The 11,200-nt window shown below is 47.2% G+C and overlaps 1 protein-coding gene across 1 annotated transcript in view; it reads right to left on the reverse strand.

Moving 5' to 3' along the window:
• Positions 1-11,200, reverse strand: part of LOC111719283 (zinc finger protein 345) — a 369,988-nt gene that overhangs the window by 74,911 nt on the left and 283,877 nt on the right. The gene's annotated exons all lie outside the window — the stretch shown is intronic.

An 11,200-nucleotide genomic window follows, 5' to 3' on the forward strand; every position in this document is an offset into this window, starting at 1 on the left:
GGGGCATTAACAGTTGGGCAGTGCCCACCGTGACCCACCCCTGGGATCCCAGAAGTACACAGCACTCGAGGCCCAGAGGACTCAGACCTGAATATCCAGGGCTCCAACATCCTTCTGGAAGTATGTAGAGTCTGGCCCTAACACAAAAGTCCCATTCCAGGACAAAGGAAGAACGGGCAATTAGGGCACAAAAGCCACAGCTACAAGCCCAGCTGGCAAAGGAGACAATGGGGAGGGGAGGTCTGGCAGCCAGGACTGGCTCAGTCTCTATAAACCTGTGGCTTAGCACAGCCTGGCATGCAGTAGGTGCTCGATAAGTGCCTGTTGCCCCACCTGCTGTAAATTGGATAAACATTAGTTAGGACTGATGAACAGCAATGGTGATGAGGGAAGAGTGCACGGTGGCTGGACGAGGTGGGGCTGGGAACAAGCGTCTGTTTGGCCTCCGGTGCGCCAGGCTCTGGACAGAGAACATCTCGTCTAAGCTGGAGCAGCCAAGGGCGGCACCAAGCAGACTCACGCTCATGTCGTCCCCCAAAAACGACTGCTTCTCCTCCAACGGATCCCAAAGGCTGAGGAGGAATGTGCAGAGCTATCCCAGCTTTCTGGACCTTGCCCCAGGATGGGCAAACCAGGCAAGACAGGGCAGTGGATCATCCGCTAATGTCGGATCTACGGTTGTGCTGTGTCTGAAAATGAACCTAAACCCTCTTTTTTAGAAAGAGAGAAGTGATGGGTCTCTGGGAGTTACTGGACGGGAAGCGCAAGGAGCGTGCATATTTCTTAGCATGGTAAGGAGAACGTGCCCAAGTCCCCCAGGCTTAAGACCTGAGAACCCCAGAAACCTTCCTGACTTCCGGCAAGTCTCTTACAAGAAGCTTTTCCCGGCTCCCCTCTCTCCGTTAAGTACTCCCTACCTATCCTGTCTCAGATCTATCTGTACAGATTTGTTTGCTTGTTGTTTTCTCTCTGAGCTCCCCAGGGCCAGAATCACCTTTTCCATCTCTTTGAACCCTCAGTTCCCTGTACATGTGAGGGGCTTAATGAATGTTAACTATTGAAAGATAAAAAAACACGTTTTTTTTTTTTTTTTTTTTTTTTTTTTATACCGATTATGGGGTAGTAAGAATTATACTCAATAAAAGGACTAATTGTAGACTAAATAACATAATCTTAAGAAATCGGTGCGTCAAAGAACATCATAGAAATAATAGATATTGACCTCCAAAAAGACAACAATAAGGCAACACAGCAACATTTGTGGGAGGAAATTTTAGATCTCTAACTAAAAAGAACAGATGAACTGGAAATTCTAAAACCTAGAAAAGGAACAAATATAAAAGTTTCAAATACCAAAATAAAAGTTCTGAAAACCAAAGTGGAGATTAACAAAACCAAAAGCAATAAAAACTCCACTGAATTAATATAACTAAATACTGCAGAAAAATCTTTCCAACAAGTATCCTTGATAAATATCTCATTTACAAGAAAGGAACTGATTCAAAATGAAAAGACTAAGAGTTAATTCCCCAACTGGTAAATAGCCAGAATAAATAAATAGGGAGTTTACAAAGGAAGAAACCCAGGGAATCAACAGCAAGATGGGAAAACAAAACAAAACAAAAATGTTTTTTTGTTTTTTCTTATTTTTTTTCTTTTTGATCTGATTTTCCTTGTGCAGCATAATAAATGTGGAAATGTGTATAGAAGAATTGTATATACTTAATATAGATTGGATTGCTTACTGTCTAAGAGAGGGAGTGGGGGTACCTAGGTGGTGCAGTGGATAAAGCATCTGTCCTGAAGTCAGGACACCTGAGCTCAAATCTAGTCTCGGACACTTAATACTTCCTGTGTGACTGAGCAAGTCACAACTCCAATTGCCTCAGGCAAAAAAAAAAGGGAGTGGAGGAAGGGAGGGAGAAAAATTTGGAATACGAGGTTTTGCCGGGGTGAATGCTGAAAACTATCTTTGCACATATTTTGATAATAAAAAGCTATTATTTAAAAAAAAGAAAAAAAATAACACTCCAAATCACTAATCATTAGAGAAATGCAAATTAAAGGAACTCTGAGGTTTCACCTCCCACCAATCAGGCTGACAAAAATGGCAAAAAAAAAGAAAAATGATGATTGTTGCAGAGATTGTGGAAAGATAGACCCATTAGTGTGGCACTAGGAAAGTTCCGAACTGATGGAGCCATTCCAGAAATCAAAGTGGAAAACTGCACTGGACTCTAGACCCAGCCATACTGCTTCTAGACTGATGCTCCAAAGAGATCAAGGAACAACCTAAAAGAACAGAAAGAAGTCGCGGCTGAGAGCTCGGCTATCCATTTGGGCTGAACAGTTTGAAGGGGCTGGTTCCAGAGAAATCTGGGAGGACTTACAAGGACCGCCGCAGAAGGAAGGGAGCAGAACCAGAGCCTCTTGAGCAGGGATGACCATATGGCTCTGATGGCCACCTGGGTCAAGCTCGGTTCCACAAGAGCCACACAGGCTGCCCCTCTCCTGACCACACAGAGATAGGGCAGCAAGTTTATCCCCAAAGAAAACATCTTCACAGTCAAAGGTTCTGATAAAGGCCTCATTTCCAAAATATATAGAGAATTGACTCTAATTTATAAGAAATGAAGCCATTCTCCAATTAATAAATGGTCAAAGGATATGAACAGACAATTTTGAGATGATGAAACTGAAGCTATTACCACTCATATGAGTGTTCCAAATCACTATTGATTAGAGAAATGCAAATTAAGACAACTCTGAGATACCACTACACACCTGTCAGATTGGCTAAGATGACAGGGAAAGATAATGATGATTGTTGGAGGGGATGCGGGAAAACTGGGACACTGATACATTGTGGGTAGAGCTGTGAACGAATCCAACCATTCTGGAGAGCAATTTGGAACTATGCCCCAAAAGTTATCAAACTGTGCATACCCTTTGATCCAGCAGTGCTACTACTGGGCTTATACCTCAAGGAGAGACTAAAGAAGGGAAAGGGACCAGTATGTGCCAGAATGTTTGTGGCAGCCCTGTTTGTAGTGGCCAGAAACTGGAAAATGAATGGATGCCCATCAATTGGAGAATGGTTGAGTAAATTGTGGTATATGAATGTTACGGAATATTATTGTTCTGTAAGAAATGACCAGGAGGATGAATACAGAGAGGCCTGGAGAGACTTACATGAACTGATGCTGAGTGAAATGAGCAGAACCAGGAGATCATTATATACGTCAACAACGATACTGTATGAGGATGGATTCTGATGGAAGCGGATTTCTTCGACAAAGAGAAGATCTAACTCAGTTTCAATTGATCAAGGATGGACAGAAGCAGCTACACCCAGAGAAAGAACACTGGGAAATGAATGTAAACTGTTTGCATTTTTGTTTTTCTTCCCAGGTTATTTCCACCTTCTGAATCCAATTCTCCCTGTGCAACAAGAAAACTGTCCAGTTCTGCACGCATAGATTGTATCTGGGATATATGTGACATATTTAACATGTATAGGACTGCTTGCCATCTGGGGGAGGGGTGGAGGGAGGGAGGGAAAAAATCGGAACAGAAGTGAGTGCAAGGGATAATGTTGTAAAAAATTACCCTGGCATGGGTTCTGGCAATGAGTTGTAATAATAAATAAATAAATAAAAAACAGAAAAAAAAAAAGTTTGTCTCCAAAGTAACTGCAGGCTCGCCCCACACCCCTCAGGGCCCTGACCCAGGTGAAAATATGATGGGGAAATGTTTACCAAAATACATCAAAACACAACATAACAGAATGTTCCTTTGGGGATCTCAAAGCCCACAGGATTCTTTCCTCTTTGGGTCGGACAGCAGCGGTTTACAAAAATGTTGGTTCGTTGGGAAAAGCATTAACCACAAAACCAGTTCTACCAGGGGCCGTCCCGGAGGCCCAAGACTCACCTGCGGGGGCCTCGGCAGCCGCCCGGCCATTCTCCCCCTCCAAGCTTCTGGATCGGGAGGGCAGAGCTCTCTGGAGACCGATCTGGGCAGGAAAAGGCGGTCAGGGAGCTGGTCGGGTGGGGGGCCCAGCCACAGCCCCCGGGCACAAGCAGCTCGGCTCTCCCCAGAGGAGCGCAGGTCGGGCCTGCAGGAAGGGTTCTGGGTCGGGGTTGCCGGCCTCCCTTCCTCCGCTCTCCCCGCTGGACGAGGCCATCACTCAGCCATCCGCACCCTGGCTGCCAGGAAGCAGAACCTGGGGCGGGGTGTGAGGGTGCATGCAATGACAGCCTGTGGCACCGGGGGCTTCGGGGGCTTCGGAATGGGGCGTGCCCCAACACGGAGGAGCCTCTGGCCCGAAAACCAAGGACATACAAGGCGGGACCGAGCCCCCGACATCAGACGGAGGAATTTCTGGGGCTGACCAGCCCCTCCCCCCCCCCCGCCTGTGTGCCCCTGGGCGCCGGGCCTGGCACACGGTGGGTGCTCTTTCCTCTCGTCCGGGCTGGGGCCGGGGCCTGTCCATGTCACCCCTGGCCCCAGCTGGATCCCCCCAGAGCTGCTCGGGGTGGGGTGGGGGATGGGCGCTCCCCCTCCTCCACCCCCCCCCAGGTCCTTCCCTCTGCTCATTATCTCCCACTGGTCCCGCATTTCCCGGGCTCGGGACACGTTTGTCGCTAGTCTCCCCATTAGACTCCCCGAGGCAGGAGCTGGGCTCCCTCTTTCTTTGTACCTCCGGGGTTGAGCTCGGTGCCTGAGGTACACAGCCGGCACTTAACGCTGACCGCCTGACAGGCCAGCAGGGATGGGGGGAAGGGCCTGCCCAAGGACCCTCTAACCTCTCTCAATGCGGTCCCTTTCTGGGCAGAAGCCTCCCGAGCTTGCGGTCCACTTACACCTGCAGATCTTTGTCTGACAACCCATCGCCCCGCCCCCATCCTGCAGTTGCAAAGGAAAAGGGGTGGGGAGAAATCGAGTCACGCGGGGGGGGGAGGGGGGGGAAGAGGAGCGAGAGGCGCGTGCTGATTGGCTCCGTAGCCTCGCCGCCGTCCTCGGCCTGACCAATGGAGGCCTCCTCACTCACCGGGCCAGAAGAACTCCGGCCCCTGCTCTAACCAGAAGGAGCCGGGGCCCAGGCTGCAGGAAAGGGCCCGAGCAGCGCGAGCGGAAGTGACGTCTTGGGGATTCCCGAGCAGGAGTCCCATTAGAGCCGCAGGGCCTTCTGGGAAACGTAGTTCGAGTCAGGGGCGCGTGCGCCGAGTCCTCGCTTTAGCCTGGAGCCGGTATTAGGCCCTGGCGGGTTCCTACCCAGCTAAGTGAGAGAAGTTATTCGATTCCCCCAATAATGTACAGAAAATGAAACTTCGGCCCCAAGACGGAGCCCGCTTGGCGCAGACACGCCCTCGGTGAAACCATTCCCTGTACTCGGCCCTCCTCTCTCATCCCTGGCCCCTCCCAGTGGCCGGCTCCCCCGCCCAGCCTCCGGGGCGCAGCCTCGCCCCGCCCCGCCCCCCCCAGCCTCCGGGGCGCAGCCTCGCCCCGCCCCCCCCCGCCCAGCCTCCGGGGCGCAGCCTCGCCCCGCCCCGCCCCCCCCAGCCTCCGGGGCGCAGCCTCGCCCCGCCCCCCCCCGCCCAGCCTCCGGGGCGCAGCCTCGCACCCCCCCCGCCCCCGCTCTCGCTCCTCCGCGGGCCGTGGAGCCGGGGGCAGAAAAGCGGCGCGCCCTCTGCTGGCGCCCCCCGTCCCTCTGCCGCCGCTGGGAGACCTGCCGCCCCGCAGGCGCGCTTCCCTACGTTTCCAGCCCGCTTGAAACCTCTCTTGGCTCCACTGGTTGAAACGCTTGTCTCATATTTTGCCGGAAAACTCGAGGCCGTTTGCCACGAGTCCCACACACACAGGAACGCTTCATCAAACAGCCATGTCCTCCGGAGACCGTCTGACTCTCTGTGGAGGCTGGGCCCCAAATGAGGAAACAAAGGAGAAAGTCTTGATTATCATTTAATAATTAGTTGTTCACGTAATATCGAAACGATGATTTCTCTCCAATCTTCCCTCCAATCTCACCATTTCACTAAAATTGTTCTTCCCAAAGATGCCGGCGATCTTAGTTGCCAAATCTGATGGCCTTTTCTCGGTCCTTCTTCTCCCTTGACACTCAATCACTCTTCTCTCTTTGACAATCTTTTTTCCTAGGTTTTGGGGGTGTCCCTCTGTCCTGATCCTCCTCCTTCCTATCTAATTGCTCCTCAGTCTCCTTTGCTGCATCTTCATTCAGACCTTGCCCTTTAACCATACTTAGCCATTCTGTCCTGTACCCTCTTCTCCCTCTACTTCATTTAATGATCTCATTTTCCCCATAGATTCAGTTATCATCTCTAAGCTGATGATCCTCAAATCTACTTATCAACCCCCCCCCCCACACACACACACACTTCTCTTCTTGCTTCTAGTTTTCCACTTCTGAATGCCTATTGAAAACTTAGGGTTCATATCAGGTGGACATATTAAATTCAACATGTTTGAAATTGAACATTTTCCCCAGTTGTCATTTCTCTGCTTGGACACTGCCACCACCGTCTGGAATGTTGGAGAAACTGAGTCAAGCTAAAGGTTAGAGAATTTTTAATATTTTATTTGGATTTCTGAGAGGGGGAGATTTTCTGGGACCAAAAGAATTCATTTTGATCCCAGGGCTGAATAAGTCTCAAAGTATCCAGCAGCGAATGTGAATTTCCATATGGCTCTAAGCTCGGGTAGATAGACAAAGGCGGGGGTGAGGGGGAGTGGGGGGGTGTGTGGAGTCGAAACTCTGGTGAGTGGAAATCTTCAAGAAGGGACCATCAATCCGGTTCTGACAAGTTGGGGGAGGGGGGGAGGACCATAAATTCTTACTAATAGGGAGGACCTAGGTGGTGTCCAACTAGAGCCAGGGAGTCTGGGACGAGAGACAGAAGAGGATAACAATTAGGTATGAGATAGGACCTAATCTTCCTAGGAGTTTTATCTTTTGGAATGCCAGTGGCCAGATCTCCAAGCCTTAATTATCTCTGTCCTAATGATCAGGAGGGGGAGGTGTTGCAACCAGGGGGATTGAGGCAGAACAATAAAAGGAACTGAGACAGAACAATTCAGGGAAACTGAGGCGGGACAATAAAAGGGAACTGTGGCACAACACATGAGGCAGGCCTTTATCATCTCAATTCTGAATTATTGCACATTATCCTATGGGTGAGTCTGCCTGCCTCAAGTATCTTTCCGCTACAATCTAACTTTCATTCAGGCACACAAGTGATTCTTTAAAGGTGCAAGCTTGACCACATCACTTTTCTCTTCAATAAACTTCAGTGACTCCCTATTGCCTGCAGGAGCAAATGCAAAATGCTCCGTTTGGCATTCAGAGCTTTATAATCTAATTCCCTCCTATCTTTCCAGTCTTCTCATGCTTTAGTCACGAGACATCTTCTCCAGTTTAGTGACACTGACCTTCTGGCTGTACCATAAACAAGCAAATCTGTTTCTTGGCTCTGAGCATTTTCTCTATCTCTCATGCCTGGAATGATCTCCATCCTCTGCCCTTCCTATTTCCCTGACTTTCTTTAAATTCCAACTAAAATCCCATTTTCTACTGGAAGTCTTCCCCAACCCCTCAATTCCAGTGCCTTCCCTCTGTTAACTATTTCCTATTTATAGTGTATGTAATTGTTTGAACCTATTTGTTTGCGTGTCTCCTTCAAGCTTCCATGCAGGGTCTTTGATTTCATTTTGTATGGACAAAACTTAACAGTGTCTTGCAGACAGTAGCAGCTTAAAACTTTATTGATTGATTATAGCATAGTTGGAATGTAGACCAGGGGTCCTCAAACTTTTTAAATAGGGGGATAGTGAACTGTCCCTCAGACTGTTGGAGGGCCAGACTATAGTAAAAAACAAAATCTTTGTTTTGTGGGCCTTTAAATAAAAAAACTTCCTAGCCCTGGATGAGGGGGATAAACGTCCTCAGCTGCCGCATCTGGCCCATGGCCGTAGTTTGAGGATCCCTGATGTAGACTATGTGGAGGGGAATAAAATGTAATAAAACAAGTTGTGGAGAGTTTGAAATACCTATGGGTATTTAATCTTGTAGCGTTTTTACTGAACAGAAATAAAATTTATTGAACAAAAGAAATTACACAGTCAGAACTGTGTTTTAGAAAAATCATTTTGGTGACTTTACATAAAAGGAATTAGAGAAACAAGATTTACATCAGGCAGACCCACCAAAAGTGTTGAAACAATCCAGGCATGAATTGCTGGGAGCCTGCACTAGTGATGGCTATGCAAACATAAAGAAAAGGACACATAGAAAAGATGTCATAGAGAAAATTAAATTTTAATGTTAAATCTATAACAATTAATTGGCTGTGTGGGGTGAATGTAAAGGTTTAGGATGACACAAAGATCATGACACCATCTAATCCCCAAGTGATACAAAGGATGCTGGTACCTTCAACAAAAGTAAATGTATTTGGAAGACAGGTAACTTTTTTGGAGAAAGATGAGTTCTTTTATGAGATTCCTATCCACCTCAAATAGTAGTTTCATAATGTGAGACTGATGCTAAGGAAAGTGAATGGGCTAGCTACAGTGAGCTGCAGAATCATCTACATGGAAATGATAATGAGGTTTCTAATGAAGAAGGGTCTGGATCTAGGGGGACACTCATAGTATATGGGCACAATCTAGCAAATAATAAACAGAAGTGGTCTGACCCACAAGACAACCAAGAGAAGAAAATCCAGGAGATGGTATCCATGAAGTGAGTGTGTTGAGGTGTGGGAATAGAGGGAGAGATCCTGTCTGCTCTGAGACGAAAGAATTCGCAAACCCTGAAATCTATGGCAAAAAAAGGATTTTTATTGTTCACCAAGAAGGAGGCTTTCTTAGCAGGCAAAACTCATTAGAAATTTGACAAAGATGTGTTTAACAGACCTCTGGTTATATGGGCAAATGTTGACCTGAGGCTGGGAGGTGTTGAGCTAATCAATAAAGGATCATCAGACATCGATCTCCAATTGAATAAAATCATTTTGAAGGCTTTTTCCCAGAATCTGGGAATTTCCCAAAGGGGTTCCGGGCCACACCCAAAAAATCAACGGAGGGTGATTTGACCAAGATCTCCAATTGAATGAAGCCACTTAACTTGTCGGGGAAGATATGCTTTCCCAGGAAGGCCTGAGACTCTGAATCTCCCTTCTCTTATAGATTAAATTACAGATTACAGATTTTATCTGTAAGAGATCTTATCTCTTACAAATTACACAGTTTCAGGGTTCATCTCCATCAGGTGCAGAGATCAAAAGGGAAGAGATTGGAGCCCCATTGGATTTGGCAATCAAGAGATCGTTAATAACTGTGGAAAAAGCAGTCCTGACTGAGATTTGAGATCAGAAGTCCCATTATGGTGGGTTTGTTGTTATTCATCCTTTGTTTTCAAAGACCAATGACATCACAGGACGATTTGTGTGCAGCCGAATTGAATTTGAGTGAGGCAAGGTTGCACAAAGACTTCAAAGTCCGGTGGTGAGATAAAATTCAGGATGACAGCTGATATCCTGGGATACATTGGATGTAACTGGCATTTTCAATGTCTGACCAGGCTTGAAGCACTCCACAGCATCCGCCAGTCATCTTTATGACCATTGGAACAAACTATACTCATTCACCCATTCTACTAGGAGAAGTCTTCACCCACTTGAGGTAGACATAGTCCTAATTCCAAAATTTGTGGAGGTTAGTTACGGTCAATCTGGTTTAGATGCTGAGATGGTTTTAATGAGGTGTGTTCAGTGGACATGTTACAGAGTTTCTTGGAGTCACAGGTGAGCCTGATGTTTGAAAGGAGACTAATGCGTTTGTAACCTCAGGGATTGTTTGAGGGAGGAATGATGTGATTGTGATGGGGTGCAGCTTTTAGGGGACATATGGCAGTAACCCTAAGGCCACCGGGCTTTTGGAGTGCAGTAGTTCCAAACAATGTAGGCTGCCAGATAATGAAGTTTTTCAATAATAGGTGCATTCCAGACCACTCCTCAATTCTACCTCTAAGCCATAAAATTCAAAGAGGTGCATACCAGACCCCTCAGGGATTCTATATCTAAGCCATAAAATTAGCATATCAATGACATGAAACACCCTGTCTTTTTTTTTTTTTTCTTATAAATTTACCTTCTTGCTCCTAGTTCTTTCTTTGCTAATTTTTTTGGAATTTAGCCCGCTTCTTTCCGTGTTATCATTATACTAAACTTTGCCCCTTGATTTAGAGATGGGTTCAAGCCTACAAATTCTATTGAGACCCCTTGCAACGCAGATCTGAAACCCCAAACTTTGGGAGTCTCCTTTGAACCTCAACAATTGCAATTTTAGGAATACTGCTTGAGGTGGGGAGTATGTGGTGGTAACTGAGGGAGGAATGGTGTGATTATAATCTCAGGGATACTACACTTTGACTCCAAGTTGTCTAAACATAAAGATTATCTTAATCGTATACATTCTGACTCCAAGAACACAGTATTGGTTTTAACTGCAAAGAATGTTGGGTTTTAGAGACTTAGGCATGCTGGCTCTGGAAGGAAGATGCCTAACTAATAAGTTGGCGCTGCAAGACTTAACTCATAAGGGTAATACAGGCTCAGGAAGAAAAAAGTCCGGCCCAAACTCTAACTCAAATCTCCGTCAGAAATTTGCCTAGCAGTAGAATCCTGGAACCGATCTATTAGCACATCTGTAGCCTTTACAAATTAACAAAAGAAAGGCTTTCTTTGAAACTAACTTAACTGGAGGTACCCCAAGAATCTAGGAATCCAAACAGGGCCCCCCAAAGTTAGAACCTCCATAGTTTGCTCCCCACGACTTTGCTTTTTCTTATAGAATCTGGCCCGCTCACGAGTGTAAGCCCGCAGATTCTTGAGACAATTAGAGACACCGCCTGGGAGCGGGTATTTGGGGGTCCGGTTTCAGAACCTCACTAAGAGCCGAGTGTCAGCATGAAGAGGGGACCCCAAACGCTGGAGACCGCCTCGGTCAGGGAGCCCGCCGCAAGGACACAGCGTTTCACGGCTGTTCTCTGGGTGGGGCCCGCCCAGGAGACACCAAAGCCGGGCGAGCGGTTCTGAGAAGGACCCGGCAAGCGCCCAAGTCAGACCCCCCCCCCCCCCAAGCCCCAAGCCCGATCTCTGGCTGGCAAAGACTGATCGCA

The sequence above is a fragment of the Sarcophilus harrisii genome, chromosome 1, assembly GCF_902635505.1.
Source record: "Sarcophilus harrisii chromosome 1, mSarHar1.11, whole genome shotgun sequence".
Taxonomy (NCBI): Eukaryota; Metazoa; Chordata; class Mammalia; order Dasyuromorphia; family Dasyuridae; genus Sarcophilus; species Sarcophilus harrisii.